The 12,393-nt window shown below is 58.1% G+C and overlaps 30 non-coding genes across 30 annotated transcripts; all 30 read right to left on the bottom strand.

Moving 5' to 3' along the window:
* Nucleotides 1–106: 106 nt before the first annotated feature.
* LOC131305162 (5S ribosomal RNA) lies at nucleotides 107–225 on the bottom strand. The gene has a single exon (XR_009192760.1). It is a non-coding gene; the product is annotated as a 5S ribosomal RNA (ribosomal RNA).
* A 289-nt stretch (nucleotides 226–514) lies between these two features.
* On the bottom strand, nucleotides 515–633 carry LOC131305161 (5S ribosomal RNA). Its single transcript, XR_009192759.1, has one exon. It is a non-coding gene; the product is annotated as a 5S ribosomal RNA (ribosomal RNA).
* A 289-nt stretch (nucleotides 634–922) lies between these two features.
* LOC131305160 (5S ribosomal RNA) lies at nucleotides 923–1,041 on the bottom strand. The gene has a single exon (XR_009192758.1). It is a non-coding gene; the product is annotated as a 5S ribosomal RNA (ribosomal RNA).
* Nucleotides 1,042–1,332: 291 nt separating this feature from the next.
* Nucleotides 1,333–1,451, bottom strand: LOC131305159 (5S ribosomal RNA). The gene has a single exon (XR_009192757.1). It is a non-coding gene; the product is annotated as a 5S ribosomal RNA (ribosomal RNA).
* A 292-nt stretch (nucleotides 1,452–1,743) lies between these two features.
* On the bottom strand, nucleotides 1,744–1,862 carry LOC131305201 (5S ribosomal RNA). Its single transcript, XR_009192798.1, has one exon. It is a non-coding gene; the product is annotated as a 5S ribosomal RNA (ribosomal RNA).
* Nucleotides 1,863–2,150: 288 nt separating this feature from the next.
* On the bottom strand, nucleotides 2,151–2,269 carry LOC131305158 (5S ribosomal RNA). The gene has a single exon (XR_009192756.1). It is a non-coding gene; the product is annotated as a 5S ribosomal RNA (ribosomal RNA).
* A 292-nt stretch (nucleotides 2,270–2,561) lies between these two features.
* On the bottom strand, nucleotides 2,562–2,680 carry LOC131305157 (5S ribosomal RNA). The gene has a single exon (XR_009192755.1). It is a non-coding gene; the product is annotated as a 5S ribosomal RNA (ribosomal RNA).
* A 292-nt stretch (nucleotides 2,681–2,972) lies between these two features.
* LOC131305156 (5S ribosomal RNA) lies at nucleotides 2,973–3,091 on the bottom strand. Its single transcript, XR_009192754.1, has one exon. It is a non-coding gene; the product is annotated as a 5S ribosomal RNA (ribosomal RNA).
* A 292-nt stretch (nucleotides 3,092–3,383) lies between these two features.
* On the bottom strand, nucleotides 3,384–3,502 carry LOC131305155 (5S ribosomal RNA). The gene has a single exon (XR_009192753.1). It is a non-coding gene; the product is annotated as a 5S ribosomal RNA (ribosomal RNA).
* A 288-nt stretch (nucleotides 3,503–3,790) lies between these two features.
* LOC131305154 (5S ribosomal RNA) lies at nucleotides 3,791–3,909 on the bottom strand. Its single transcript, XR_009192752.1, has one exon. It is a non-coding gene; the product is annotated as a 5S ribosomal RNA (ribosomal RNA).
* A 292-nt stretch (nucleotides 3,910–4,201) lies between these two features.
* LOC131305200 (5S ribosomal RNA) lies at nucleotides 4,202–4,320 on the bottom strand. Its single transcript, XR_009192797.1, has one exon. It is a non-coding gene; the product is annotated as a 5S ribosomal RNA (ribosomal RNA).
* Nucleotides 4,321–4,608: 288 nt separating this feature from the next.
* On the bottom strand, nucleotides 4,609–4,727 carry LOC131305152 (5S ribosomal RNA). The gene has a single exon (XR_009192750.1). It is a non-coding gene; the product is annotated as a 5S ribosomal RNA (ribosomal RNA).
* Nucleotides 4,728–5,019: 292 nt separating this feature from the next.
* LOC131305198 (5S ribosomal RNA) lies at nucleotides 5,020–5,138 on the bottom strand. Its single transcript, XR_009192795.1, has one exon. It is a non-coding gene; the product is annotated as a 5S ribosomal RNA (ribosomal RNA).
* Nucleotides 5,139–5,426: 288 nt separating this feature from the next.
* LOC131305151 (5S ribosomal RNA) lies at nucleotides 5,427–5,545 on the bottom strand. Its single transcript, XR_009192749.1, has one exon. It is a non-coding gene; the product is annotated as a 5S ribosomal RNA (ribosomal RNA).
* A 292-nt stretch (nucleotides 5,546–5,837) lies between these two features.
* LOC131305150 (5S ribosomal RNA) lies at nucleotides 5,838–5,956 on the bottom strand. The gene has a single exon (XR_009192748.1). It is a non-coding gene; the product is annotated as a 5S ribosomal RNA (ribosomal RNA).
* Nucleotides 5,957–6,244: 288 nt separating this feature from the next.
* On the bottom strand, nucleotides 6,245–6,363 carry LOC131305149 (5S ribosomal RNA). Its single transcript, XR_009192747.1, has one exon. It is a non-coding gene; the product is annotated as a 5S ribosomal RNA (ribosomal RNA).
* A 292-nt stretch (nucleotides 6,364–6,655) lies between these two features.
* LOC131305148 (5S ribosomal RNA) lies at nucleotides 6,656–6,774 on the bottom strand. Its single transcript, XR_009192746.1, has one exon. It is a non-coding gene; the product is annotated as a 5S ribosomal RNA (ribosomal RNA).
* A 292-nt stretch (nucleotides 6,775–7,066) lies between these two features.
* LOC131305147 (5S ribosomal RNA) lies at nucleotides 7,067–7,185 on the bottom strand. The gene has a single exon (XR_009192745.1). It is a non-coding gene; the product is annotated as a 5S ribosomal RNA (ribosomal RNA).
* A 288-nt stretch (nucleotides 7,186–7,473) lies between these two features.
* Nucleotides 7,474–7,592, bottom strand: LOC131305146 (5S ribosomal RNA). The gene has a single exon (XR_009192744.1). It is a non-coding gene; the product is annotated as a 5S ribosomal RNA (ribosomal RNA).
* A 292-nt stretch (nucleotides 7,593–7,884) lies between these two features.
* Nucleotides 7,885–8,003, bottom strand: LOC131305145 (5S ribosomal RNA). The gene has a single exon (XR_009192743.1). It is a non-coding gene; the product is annotated as a 5S ribosomal RNA (ribosomal RNA).
* A 292-nt stretch (nucleotides 8,004–8,295) lies between these two features.
* Nucleotides 8,296–8,414, bottom strand: LOC131305144 (5S ribosomal RNA). The gene has a single exon (XR_009192742.1). It is a non-coding gene; the product is annotated as a 5S ribosomal RNA (ribosomal RNA).
* A 292-nt stretch (nucleotides 8,415–8,706) lies between these two features.
* On the bottom strand, nucleotides 8,707–8,825 carry LOC131305143 (5S ribosomal RNA). The gene has a single exon (XR_009192741.1). It is a non-coding gene; the product is annotated as a 5S ribosomal RNA (ribosomal RNA).
* Nucleotides 8,826–9,113: 288 nt separating this feature from the next.
* On the bottom strand, nucleotides 9,114–9,232 carry LOC131305141 (5S ribosomal RNA). Its single transcript, XR_009192739.1, has one exon. It is a non-coding gene; the product is annotated as a 5S ribosomal RNA (ribosomal RNA).
* A 292-nt stretch (nucleotides 9,233–9,524) lies between these two features.
* LOC131305140 (5S ribosomal RNA) lies at nucleotides 9,525–9,643 on the bottom strand. Its single transcript, XR_009192738.1, has one exon. It is a non-coding gene; the product is annotated as a 5S ribosomal RNA (ribosomal RNA).
* Nucleotides 9,644–9,935: 292 nt separating this feature from the next.
* On the bottom strand, nucleotides 9,936–10,054 carry LOC131305139 (5S ribosomal RNA). The gene has a single exon (XR_009192737.1). It is a non-coding gene; the product is annotated as a 5S ribosomal RNA (ribosomal RNA).
* Nucleotides 10,055–10,342: 288 nt separating this feature from the next.
* LOC131305138 (5S ribosomal RNA) lies at nucleotides 10,343–10,461 on the bottom strand. Its single transcript, XR_009192736.1, has one exon. It is a non-coding gene; the product is annotated as a 5S ribosomal RNA (ribosomal RNA).
* A 292-nt stretch (nucleotides 10,462–10,753) lies between these two features.
* Nucleotides 10,754–10,872, bottom strand: LOC131305137 (5S ribosomal RNA). Its single transcript, XR_009192735.1, has one exon. It is a non-coding gene; the product is annotated as a 5S ribosomal RNA (ribosomal RNA).
* A 292-nt stretch (nucleotides 10,873–11,164) lies between these two features.
* Nucleotides 11,165–11,283, bottom strand: LOC131305136 (5S ribosomal RNA). The gene has a single exon (XR_009192734.1). It is a non-coding gene; the product is annotated as a 5S ribosomal RNA (ribosomal RNA).
* Nucleotides 11,284–11,575: 292 nt separating this feature from the next.
* On the bottom strand, nucleotides 11,576–11,694 carry LOC131305135 (5S ribosomal RNA). The gene has a single exon (XR_009192733.1). It is a non-coding gene; the product is annotated as a 5S ribosomal RNA (ribosomal RNA).
* Nucleotides 11,695–11,986: 292 nt separating this feature from the next.
* On the bottom strand, nucleotides 11,987–12,105 carry LOC131305134 (5S ribosomal RNA). The gene has a single exon (XR_009192732.1). It is a non-coding gene; the product is annotated as a 5S ribosomal RNA (ribosomal RNA).
* Between the last annotated feature and the right edge of the window lie 288 nt (nucleotides 12,106–12,393).

The raw sequence follows: 12,393 nt of genomic DNA, 5'->3' as shown, positions 1-12,393 counted from the left end.
GCGAAAACTCTCCGGGAAGATCCGGACGGAATGAGCCGAAGTTGCGGCGACCTGATGAAAGAAGGGAACGGGGGGCGGGGAAGGTATTTCGTACAAAAACGAAAAAGGGGTGCAACACGAGGACTTCCCAGGGGGTCACCCATCCTAGTACTACTCTCGCCCAAGCACGCTTAACTGCGGAGTTCTGATGGGATCCGGTGCATTAGTGCTGGTATGATCGCACCCGATAGGCACTCCGCTTTCAATTCTTTTGGTTCATTTTTCGGCCCCGTCGGGCACTGCTCACTCTATCTCTGGCTTTCTTGGCCACGTCTCGCCGGCCGGACCACGTATCCCGTTGGAGGGATGGCTACGGCCGAGAGTGCCCGCTGAAGGGGGCTATTTTGGCTCGCAGCTCGAAAAATCGCTGCGAAAACTCTCCGGGAAAATCCGGACGGAATGAGCCGAAGTTGCGGAGACCGGATGAAAGAAGGGAACGGGGGGCGGGGAAGGGATTTCGTACAAAAACGAAAAAGGGGTGCAACACGAGGACTTCCCAGGGGGTCACCCATCCTAGTACTACTCTCGCCCAAGCACGCTTAACTGCGGAGTTCTGATGGGATCCGGTGCATTAGTGCTGGTATGATCGCACCCGATAGGCACTCCGCTTTCAATTCTTTTGTTCCATTTTTCTGCCCCGTCGGGCACTGCTCGCTCTATCTCTGGCTTTCTTGGCCACGTCTCGCCGGCCGGACCACGTATCCCGTTGGAGGGATGGCTGCGGCCGAACGTGCCCGCTGAAGGGGGCTATTTTGGCTCGCAGCTCGAAAAATCGCTGCGAAAACTCTCCGAGAAGAACCGGACGGAATGAGCCGAAGTTGCGGCGACCGGATGAAAGAAGGGAACGGGGGGCGGGGAAGGGATTTCGTACAAAAACGAAAAAGGGGTGCAACACGAGGACTTCCCAGGGGGTCACCCATCCTAGTACTACTCTCGCCCAAGCACGCTTAACTGCGGAGTTCTGATGGGATCCGGTGCATTAGTGCTGGTATGATCGCACCCGATAGGCACTCCGCTTTCAATTCTTTTGGTCCATTTTTCGGCCCCGTCGGGCACGGCTCACTCTATCTCTGGCTTTCTTGGCCACGTCTCGCCGGCCGGACCCCGTATCCCGTTGGAGGGATGGCTACGGCCGAACGTGCCCGCTGACGGGGCTATTTTGGCTCGCAGCTCGAAAAATCGCTGCAGCGAAAACTCTCCGGGAAGATCCGGACGGAATGAGCCGAAGTTGCGGCGACCTGATGAAAGAAGGGAACGGGGGGCGGGGAAGGTATTTCGTACAAAAACGAAAAAGGGGTGCAACACGAGGACTTCCCAGGGGGTCACCCATCCTAGTACTACTCTCGCCCAAGCACGCTTAACTGCGGAGTTCTGATGGGATCCGGTGCATTAGTGCTGGTATGATCGCACCCGATAGGCACTCCGCTTTCAATTCTTTTGGTCCATTTTTCTGCCCCGTCGGGCACGGCTCACTCTATCTCTGGCTTTCTTGGCCACGTCTCGCCGGCCGGACCCCGTATCCCGTTGGAGGGATGGCTACGGCCGAGAGTGCCCGCTGAAGGGGGCTATTTTGGCTCGCAGCTCGAAAAATCGCTGCAGCGAAAACTCTCCGGGAAGATCCGGACGGAATGAGCCGAAGTTGCGGCGACCGGATGAAAGAAGGGAACGGGGGGCGGGGAAGGGATTTCGTACAAAAACGAAAAAGGGGTGCAACACGAGGACTTCCAAGGGGGTCACCCATCCTAGTACTACTCTCGCCCAAGCACGCTTAACTGCGGAGTTCTGATGGGATCCGGTGCATTAGTGCTGGTATGATCGCACCCGATAGGCACTCCGCTTTCAATTCTTTTGGTCCATTTTTCTGCCCCGTCGGGCACTGCTCACTCTATCTCTGGCTTTCTTGGCCACGTCTCGCCGGCCGGACCCCGTATCCCGTTGGAGGGATGGCTGCGGCCGAACGTGCCCGCTGAAGGGGCTATTTTGGCTTGCAGCTCGAAAAATCGCTGCGAAAACTCTCCGGGAAGATCCGGACGGCATGAGCCGAAGTTGCGGCGACCGGATGAAAGAAGGGAACGGGGGGCGGGGAAGGGATTTCGTACAAAAACGAAAAAGGGGTGCAACACGAGGACTTCCCAGGGGGTCACCCATCCTAGTACTACTCTCGCCCAAGCACGCTTAACTGCGGAGTTCTGATGGGATCCGGTGCATTAGTGCTGGTATGATCGCACCCGATAGGCACTCCGCTTTCAATTCTTTTGGTCCATTTTTCGGCCCCGTCGGGCACGGCTCACTCTATCTCTGGCTTTCTTGGCCACGTCTCGCCGGCCGGACCCCGTATCCCGTTGGAGGGATGGCTACGGCCGAGAGTGCCCGCTGAAGGGGGCTATTTTGGCTCGCAGCTCGAAAAATCGCTGCAGCGAAAACTCTCCGGGAAGATCCGGACGGAATGAGCCGAAGTTGCGGCGACCGGATGAAAGAAGGGAACGGGGGGCGGGGAAGGGATTTCGTACAAAAACGAAAAAGGGGTGCAACACGAGGACTTCCCAGGGGGTCACCCATCCTAGTACTACTCTCGCCCAAGCACGCTTAACTGCGGAGTTCTGATGGGATCCGGTGCATTAGTGCTGGTATGATCGCACCCGATAGGCACTCCGCTTTCAATTCTTTTGGTCCATTTTTCTGCCCCGTCGGGCACGGCTCACTCTATCTCTGGCTTTCTTGGCCACGTCTCGCCGGCCGGACCCCGTATCCCGTTGGAGGGATGGCTACGGCCGAGAGTGCCCGCTGAAGGGGGCTATTTTGGCTCGCAGCTCGAAAAATCGCTGCGGCGAAAACTCTCCGGGAAGATCCGGACGGAATGAGCCGAAGTTGCGGCGACCGGATGAAAGAAGGGAACGGGGGGCGGGGAAGGGATTTCGTACAAAAACGAAAAAGGGGTGCAACACGAGGACTTCCCAGGGGGTCACCCATCCTAGTACTACTCTCGCCCAAGCACGCTTAACTGCGGAGTTCTGATGGGATCCGGTGCATTAGTGCTGGTATGATCGCACCCGATAGGCACTCCGCTTTCAATTCTTTTGGTCCATTTTTCTGCCCCGTCGGGCACGGCTCACTCTATCTCTGGCTTTCTTGGCCACGTCTCGCCGGCCGGACCCCGTATCCCGTTGGAGGGATGGCTACGGCCGAGAGTGCCCGCTGAAGGGGGCTATTTTGGCTCGCAGCTCGAAAAATCGCTGCAGCGAAAACTCTCCGGGAAGATCCGGACGGAATGAGCCGAAGTTGCGGCGACCGGATGAAAGAAGGGAACGGGGGGCGGGGAAGGGATTTCGTACAAAAACGAAAAAGGGGTGCAACACGAGGACTTCCCAGGGGGTCACCCATCCTAGTACTACTCTCGCCCAAGCACGCTTAACTGCGGAGTTCTGATGGGATCCGGTGCATTAGTGCTGGTATGATCGCACCCGATAGGCACTCCGCTTTCAATTCTTTTGGTCCATTTTTCGGCCCCGTCGGGCACCGCTCGCTCTATCTCTGGCTTTCTTGGCCACGTCTCGCCGGCCGGACCCCGTATCCCGTTGGAGGGATGGCTGCGGCCGAACGTGCCCGCTGACGGGGCTATTTTGGCTCGCAGCTCGAAAAATCGCTGCGAAAACTCTCCGGGAAGATCCGGACGGCATGAGCCGAAGTTGCGGCGACCGGATGAAAGAAGGGAACGGGGGGCGGGGAAGGGATTTCGTACAAAAACGAAAAAGGGGTGCAACACGAGGACTTCCCAGGGGGTCACCCATCCTAGTACTACTCTCGCCCAAGCACGCTTAACTGCGGAGTTCTGATGGGATCCGGTGCATTAGTGCTGGTATGATCGCACCCGATAGGCACTCCGCTTTCAATTCTTTTGGTCCATTTTTCGGCCCCGTCGGGCACGGCTCACTCTATCTCTGGCTTTCTTGGCCACGTCTCGCCGGCCGGACCCCGTATCCCGTTGGAGGGATGGCTACGGCCGAGAGTGCCCGCTGAAGGGGGCTATTTTTGCTCGCAGCTCGAAAAATCGCTGCGGCGAAAACTCTCCGGGAAGATCCGGACGGAATGAGCCGAAGTTGCGGCGACCGGATGAAAGAAGGGAACGGGGGGCGGGGAAGGGATTTCGTACAAAAACGAAAAAGGGGTGCAACACGAGGACTTCCAAGGGGGTCACCCATCCTAGTACTACTCTCGCCCAAGCACGCTTAACTGCGGAGTTCTGATGGGATCCGGTGCATTAGTGCTGGTATGATCGCACCCGATAGGCACTCCGCTTTCAATTCTTTTGGTCCATTTTTCGGCCCCGTCGGGCACCGCTCGCTCTATCTCTGGCTTTCTTGGCCACGTCTCGCCGGCCGGACCCCGTATCCCGTTGGAGGGATGGCTGCGGCCGAACGTGCCCGCTGACGGGGCTATTTTGGCTCGCAGCTCGAAAAATCGCTGCGAAAACTCTCCGGGAAGATCCGGACGGCATGAGCCGAAGTTGCGGCGACCGGATGAAAGAAGGGAACGGGGGGCGGGGAAGGGATTTCGTACAAAAACGAAAAAGGGGTGCAACACGAGGACTTCCCAGGGGGTCACCCATCCTAGTACTACTCTCGCCCAAGCACGCTTAACTGCGGAGTTCTGATGGGATCCGGTGCATTAGTGCTGGTATGATCGCACCCGATAGGCACTCCGCTTTCAATTCTTTTGGTCCATTTTTCGGCCCCGTCGGGCACGGCTCACTCTATCTCTGGCTTTCTTGGCCACGTCACGCCGGCCGGACCCCGTATCCCGTTGGAGGGATGGCTACGGCCGAGAGTGCCCGCTGAAGGGGGCTATTTTGGCTCGCAGCTCGAAAAATCGCTGTAGCGAAAACTCTCCGGGAAGATCCGGACGGAATGAGCCGAAGTTGCGGCGACCGGATGAAAGAAGGGAACGGGGGGCGGGGAAGGGATTTCGTACAAAAACGAAAAAGGGGTGCAACACGAGGACTTCCAAGGGGGTCACCCATCCTAGTACTACTCTCGCCCAAGCACGCTTAACTGCGGAGTTCTGATGGGATCCGGTGCATTAGTGCTGGTATGATCGCACCCGATAGGCACTCCGCTTTCAATTCTTTTGGTCCATTTTTCGGCCCCGTCGGGCACCGCTCGCTCTATCTCTGGCTTTCTTGGCCACGTCTCGCCGGCCGGACCCCGTATCCCGTTGGAGGGATGGCTGCGGCCGAACGTGCCCGCTGACGGGGCTATTTTGGCTCGCAGCTCGAAAAATCGCTGCGAAAACTCTCCGGGAAGATCCGGACGGAATGAGCCGAAGTTGCGGCGACCGGATGAAAGAAGGGAACGGGGGGCGGGGAAGGGATTTCGTACAAAAACGAAAAAGGGGTGCAACACGAGGACTTCCCAGGGGGTCACCCATCCTAGTACTACTCTCGCCCAAGCACGCTTAACTGCGGAGTTCTGATGGGATCCGGTGCATTAGTGCTGGTATGATCGCACCCGATAGGCACTCCGCTTTCAATTCTTTTGGTCCATTTTTCGGCCCCGTCGGGCACGGCTCACTCTATCTCTGGCTTTCTTGGCCACGTCTCGCCGGCCGGACCCCGTATCCCGTTGGAGGGATGGCTACGGCCGAGAGTGCCCGCTGAAGGGGGCTATTTTGGCTCGCAGCTCGAAAAATCGCTGCAGCGAAAACTCTCCGGGAAGATCCGGACGGAATGAGCCGAAGTTGCGGCGACCGGATGAAAGAAGGGAACGGGGGGCGGGGAAGGGATTTCGTACAAAAACGAAAAAGGGGTGCAACACGAGGACTTCCCAGGGGGTCACCCATCCTAGTACTACTCTCGCCCAAGCACGCTTAACTGCGGAGTTCTGATGGGATCCGGTGCATTAGTGCTGGTATGATCGCACCCGATAGGCACTCCGCTTTCAATTCTTTTGGTCCATTTTTCGGCCCCGTCGGGCACCGCTCGCTCTATCTCTGGCTTTCTTGGCCACGTCTCGCCGGCCGGACCCCGTATCCCGTTGGAGGGATGGCTGCGGCCGAACGTGCCCGCTGACGGGGCTATTTTGGCTCGCAGCTCGAAAAATCGCTGCGAAAACTCTCCGGGAAGATCCGGACGGCATGAGCCGAAGTTGCGGCGACCGGATGAAAGAAGGGAACGGGGGGCGGGGAAGGGATTTCGTACAAAAACGAAAAAGGGGTGCAACACGAGGACTTCCCAGGGGGTCACCCATCCTAGTACTACTCTCGCCCAAGCACGCTTAACTGCGGAGTTCTGATGGGATCCGGTGCATTAGTGCTGGTATGATCGCACCCGATAGGCACTCCGCTTTCAATTCTTTTGGTCCATTTTTCGGCCCCGTCGGGCACGGCTCACTCTATCTCTGGCTTTCTTGGCCACGTCTCGCCGGCCGGACCCCGTATCCCGTTGGAGGGATGGCTACGGCCGAGAGTGCCCGCTGAAGGGGGCTATTTTGGCTCGCAGCTCGAAAAATCGCTGCAGCGAAAACTCTCCGGGAAGATCCGGACGGAATGAGCCGAAGTTGCGGCGACCGGATGAAAGAAGGGAACGGGGGGCGGGGAAGGGATTTCGTACAAAAACGAAAAAGGGGTGCAACACGAGGACTTCCCAGGGGGTCACCCATCCTAGTACTACTCTCGCCCAAGCACGCTTAACTGCGGAGTTCTGATGGGATCCGGTGCATTAGTGCTGGTATGATCGCACCCGATAGGCACTCCGCTTTCAATTCTTTTGGTCCATTTTTCTGCCCCGTCGGGCACGGCTCACTCTATCTCTGGCTTTCTTGGCCACGTCTCGCCGGCCGGACCCCGTATCCGGTTGGAGGGATGGCTACGGCAGAGAGTGCCCGCTGAAGGGGGCTATTTTGGCTCGCAGCTCGAAAAATCGCTGCAGCGAAAACTCTCCGGGAAGATCCGGACGGAATGAGCCGAAGTTGCGGCGACCGGATGAAAGAAGGGAACGGGGGGCGGGGAAGGGATTTCGTACAAAAACGAAAAAGGGGTGCAACACGAGGACTTCCCAGGGGGTCACCCATCCTAGTACTACTCTCGCCCAAGCACGCTTAACTGCGGAGTTCTGATGGGATCCGGTGCATTAGTGCTGGTATGATCGCACCCGATAGGCACTCCGCTTTCAATTCTTTTGGTCCATTTTTCGGCCCCGTCGGGCACCGCTCGCTCTATCTCTGGCTTTCTTGGCCACGTCTCGCCGGCCGGACCCCGTATCCCGTTGGAGGGATGGCTGCGGCCGAACGTGCCCGCTGACGGGGCTATTTTGGCTCGCAGCTCGAAAAATCGCTGCGAAAACTCTCCGGGAAGATCCGGACGGCATGAGCCGAAGTTGCGGCGACCGGATGAAAGAAGGGAACGGGGGGCGGGGAAGGGATTTCGTACAAAAACGAAAAAGGGGTGCAACACGAGGACTTCCCAGGGGGTCACCCATCCTAGTACTACTCTCGCCCAAGCACGCTTAACTGCGGAGTTCTGATGGGATCCGGTGCATTAGTGCTGGTATGATCGCACCCGATAGGCACTCCGCTTTCAATTCTTTTGGTCCATTTTTCGGCCCCGTCGGGCACGGCTCACTCTATCTCTGGCTTTCTTGGCCACGTCTCGCCGGCCGGACCCCGTATCCCGTTGGAGGGATGGCTACGGCCGAGAGTGCCCGCTGAAGGGGGCTATTTTGGCTCGCAGCTCGAAAAATCGCTGCAGCGAAAACTCTCCGGGAAGATCCGGACGGAATGAGCCGAAGTTGCGGCGACCGGATGAAAGAAGGGAACGGGGGGCGGGGAAGGGATTTCGTACAAAAACGAAAAAGGGGTGCAACACGAGGACTTCCCAGGGGGTCACCCATCCTAGTACTACTCTCGCCCAAGCACGCTTAACTGCGGAGTTCTGATGGGATCCGGTGCATTAGTGCTGGTATGATCGCACCCGATAGGCACTCCGCTTTCAATTCTTTTGGTCCATTTTTCGGCCCCGTCGGGCACGGCTCACTCTATCTCTGGCTTTCTTGGCCACGTCTCGCCGGCCGGACCCCGTATCCCGTTGGAGGGATGGCTACGGCCGAGAGTGCCCGCTGAAGGGGGCTATTTTGGCTCGCAGCTCGAAAAATCGCTGCAGCGAAAACTCTCCGGGAAGATCCGGACGGAATGAGCCGAAGTTGCGGCGACCGGATGAAAGAAGGGAACGGGGGGCGGGGAAGGGATTTCGTACAAAAACGAAAAAGGGGTGCAACACGAGGACTTCCCAGGGGGTCACCCATCCTAGTACTACTCTCGCCCAAGCACGCTTAACTGCGGAGTTCTGATGGGATCCGGTGCATTAGTGCTGGTATGATCGCACCCGATAGGCACTCCGCTTTCAATTCTTTTGGTCCATTTTTCGGCCCCGTCGGGCACGGCTCACTCTATCTCTGGCTTTCTTGGCCACGTCTCGCCGGCCGGACCCCGTATCCCGTTGGAGGGATGGCTACGGCCGAGAGTGCCCGCTGAAGGGGGCTATTTTGGCTCGCAGCTCGAAAAATCGCTGCAGCGAAAACTCTCCGGGAAGATCCGGACGGAATGAGCCGAAGTTGCGGCGACCGGATGAAAGAAGGGAACGGGGGGCGGGGAAGGGATTTCGTACAAAAACGAAAAAGGGGTGCAACACGAGGACTTCCCAGGGGGTCACCCATCCTAGTACTACTCTCGCCCAAGCACGCTTAACTGCGGAGTTCTGATGGGATCCGGTGCATTAGTGCTGGTATGATCGCACCCGATAGGCACTCCGCTTTCAATTCTTTTGGTCCATTTTTCGGCCCCGTCGGGCACCGCTCGCTCTATCTCTGGCTTTCTTGGCCACGTCTCGCCGGCCGGACCCCGTATCCCGTTGGAGGGATGGCTGCGGCCGAACGTGCCCGCTGACGGGGCTATTTTGGCTCGCAGCTCGAAAAATCGCTGCGAAAACTCTCCGGGAAGATCCGGACGGCATGAGCCGAAGTTGCGGCGACCGGATGAAAGAAGGGAACGGGGGGCGGGGAAGGGATTTCGTACAAAAACGAAAAAGGGGTGCAACACGAGGACTTCCCAGGGGGTCACCCATCCTAGTACTACTCTCGCCCAAGCACGCTTAACTGCGGAGTTCTGATGGGATCCGGTGCATTAGTGCTGGTATGATCGCACCCGATAGGCACTCCGCTTTCAATTCTTTTGGTCCATTTTTCGGCCCCGTCGGGCACGGCTCACTCTATCTCTGGCTTTCTTGGCCACGTCTCGCCGGCCGGACCCCGTATCCCGTTGGAGGGATGGCTACGGCCGAGAGTGCCCGCTGAAGGGGGCTATTTTGGCTCGCAGCTCGAAAAATCGCTGCAGCGAAAACTCTCCGGGAAGATCCGGACGGAATGAGCCGAAGTTGCGGCGACCGGATGAAAGAAGGGAACGGGGGGCGGGGAAGGGATTTCGTACAAAAACGAAAAAGGGGTGCAACACGAGGACTTCCCAGGGGGTCACCCATCCTAGTACTACTCTCGCCCAAGCACGCTTAACTGCGGAGTTCTGATGGGATCCGGTGCATTAGTGCTGGTATGATCGCACCCGATAGGCACTCCGCTTTCAATTCTTTTGGTCCATTTTTCTGCCCCGTCGGGCACGGCTCACTCTATCTCTGGCTTTCTTGGCCACGTCTCGCCGGCCGGACCCCGTATCCGGTTGGAGGGATGGCTACGGCAGAGAGTGCCCGCTGAAGGGGGCTATTTTGGCTCGCAGCTCGAAAAATCGCTGCAGCGAAAACTCTCCGGGAAGATCCGGACGGAATGAGCCGAAGTTGCGGCGACCGGATGAAAGAAGGGAACGGGGGGCGGGGAAGGGATTTCGTACAAAAACGAAAAAGGGGTGCAACACGAGGACTTCCCAGGGGGTCACCCATCCTAGTACTACTCTCGCCCAAGCACGCTTAACTGCGGAGTTCTGATGGGATCCGGTGCATTAGTGCTGGTATGATCGCACCCGATAGGCACTCCGCTTTCAATTCTTTTGGTCCATTTTTCGGCCCCGTCGGGCACCGCTCGCTCTATCTCTGGCTTTCTTGGCCACGTCTCGCCGGCCGGACCCCGTATCCCGTTGGAGGGATGGCTGCGGCCGAACGTGCCCGCTGACGGGGCTATTTTGGCTCGCAGCTCGAAAAATCGCTGCGAAAACTCTCCGGGAAGATCCGGACGGCATGAGCCGAAGTTGCGGCGACCGGATGAAAGAAGGGAACGGGGGGCGGGGAAGGGATTTCGTACAAAAACGAAAAAGGGGTGCAACACGAGGACTTCCCAGGGGGTCACCCATCCTAGTACTACTCTCGCCCAAGCACGCTTAACTGCGGAGTTCTGATGGGATCCGGTGCATTAGTGCTGGTATGATCGCACCCGATAGGCACTCCGCTTTCAATTCTTTTGGTCCATTTTTCGGCCCCGTCGGGCACGGCTCACTCTATCTCTGGCTTTCTTGGCCACGTCTCGCCGGCCGGACCCCGTATCCCGTTGGAGGGATGGCTACGGCCGAGAGTGCCCGCTGAAGGGGGCTATTTTGGCTCGCAGCTCGAAAAATCGCTGCAGCGAAAACTCTCCGGGAAGATCCGGACGGAATGAGCCGAAGTTGCGGCGACCGGATGAAAGAAGGGAACGGGGGGCGGGGAAGGGATTTCGTACAAAAACGAAAAAGGGGTGCAACACGAGGACTTCCCAGGGGGTCACCCATCCTAGTACTACTCTCGCCCAAGCACGCTTAACTGCGGAGTTCTGATGGGATCCGGTGCATTAGTGCTGGTATGATCGCACCCGATAGGCACTCCGCTTTCAATTCTTTTGGTCCATTTTTCGGCCCCGTCGGGCACGGCTCACTCTATCTCTGGCTTTCTTGGCCACGTCTCGCCGGCCGGACCCCGTATCCCGTTGGAGGGATGGCTACGGCCGAGAGTGCCCGCTGAAGGGGGCTATTTTGGCTCGCAGCTCGAAAAATCGCTGCAGCGAAAACTCTCCGGGAAGATCCGGACGGAATGAGCCGAAGTTGCGGCGACCGGATGAAAGAAGGGAACGGGGGGCGGGGAAGGGATTTCGTACAAAAACGAAAAAGGGGTGCAACACGAGGACTTCCCAGGGGGTCACCCATCCTAGTACTACTCTCGCCCAAGCACGCTTAACTGCGGAGTTCTGATGGGATCCGGTGCATTAGTGCTGGTATGATCGCACCCGATAGGCACTCCGCTTTCAATTCTTTTGGTCCATTTTTCGGCCCCGTCGGGCACGGCTCACTCTATCTCTGGCTTTCTTGGCCACGTCTCGCCGGCCGGACCCCGTATCCCGTTGGAGGGATGGCTACGGCCGAGAGTGCCCGCTGAAGGGGGCTATTTTGGCTCGCAGCTCGAAAAATCGCTGCAGCGAAAACTCTCCGGGAAGATCCGGACGGAATGAGCCGAAGTTGCGGCGACCGGATGAAAGAAGGGAACGGGGGGCGGGGAAGGGATTTCGTACAAAAACGAAAAAGGGGTGCAACACGAGGACTTCCCAGGGGGTCACCCATCCTAGTACTACTCTCGCCCAAGCACGCTTAACTGCGGAGTTCTGATGGGATCCGGTGCATTAGTGCTGGTATGATCGCACCCGATAGGCACTCCGCTTTCAATTCTTTTGGTCCATTTTTCTGCCCCGTCGGGCACGGCTCACTCTATCTCTGGCTTTCTTGGCCACGTCTCGCCGGCCGGACCCCGTATCCCGTTGGAGGGATGGCTACGGCAGAGAGTGCCCGCTGAAGGGGGCTATTTTGGCTCGCAGCTCGAAAAATCGCTGCAGCGAAAACTCTCCGGGAAGATCCGGACGGAATGAGCCGAAGTTGCGGCGACCGGATGAAAGAAGGGAACGGGGGGCGGGGAAGGGATTTCGTACAAAAACGAAAAAGGGGTGCAACACGAGGACTTCCCAGGGGGTCACCCATCCTAGTACTACTCTCGCCCAAGCACGCTTAACTGCGGAGTTCTGATGGGATCCGGTGCATTAGTGCTGGTATGATCGCACCCGATAGGCACTCCGCTTTCAATTCTTTTGGTCCATTTTTCGGCCCCGTCGGGCACGGCTCACTCTATCTCTGGCTTTCTTGGCCACGTCTCGCCGGCCGGACCCCGTATCCCGTTGGAGGGATGGCTACGGCCGAGAGTGCCCGCTGAAGGGGGCTATTTTGGCTCGCAGCTCGAAAAATCGCTGCAGCGAAAACTCTCCGGGAAGATCCGGACGGAATGAGCCGAAGTTGCGGCGACCGGATGAAAGAAGGGAACGGAGGGCGGGGAAGGGATTTCGTACAAAAACGA

This window comes from Rhododendron vialii, chromosome 10a (assembly GCF_030253575.1).
Source record: "Rhododendron vialii isolate Sample 1 chromosome 10a, ASM3025357v1".
Lineage (NCBI taxonomy): Eukaryota > Viridiplantae > Streptophyta > Magnoliopsida > Ericales > Ericaceae > Rhododendron > Rhododendron vialii.
The sequence above is the reverse complement of the archived record's forward strand: the minus strand, read 5'-3'. Positions and strand labels throughout refer to the sequence as shown.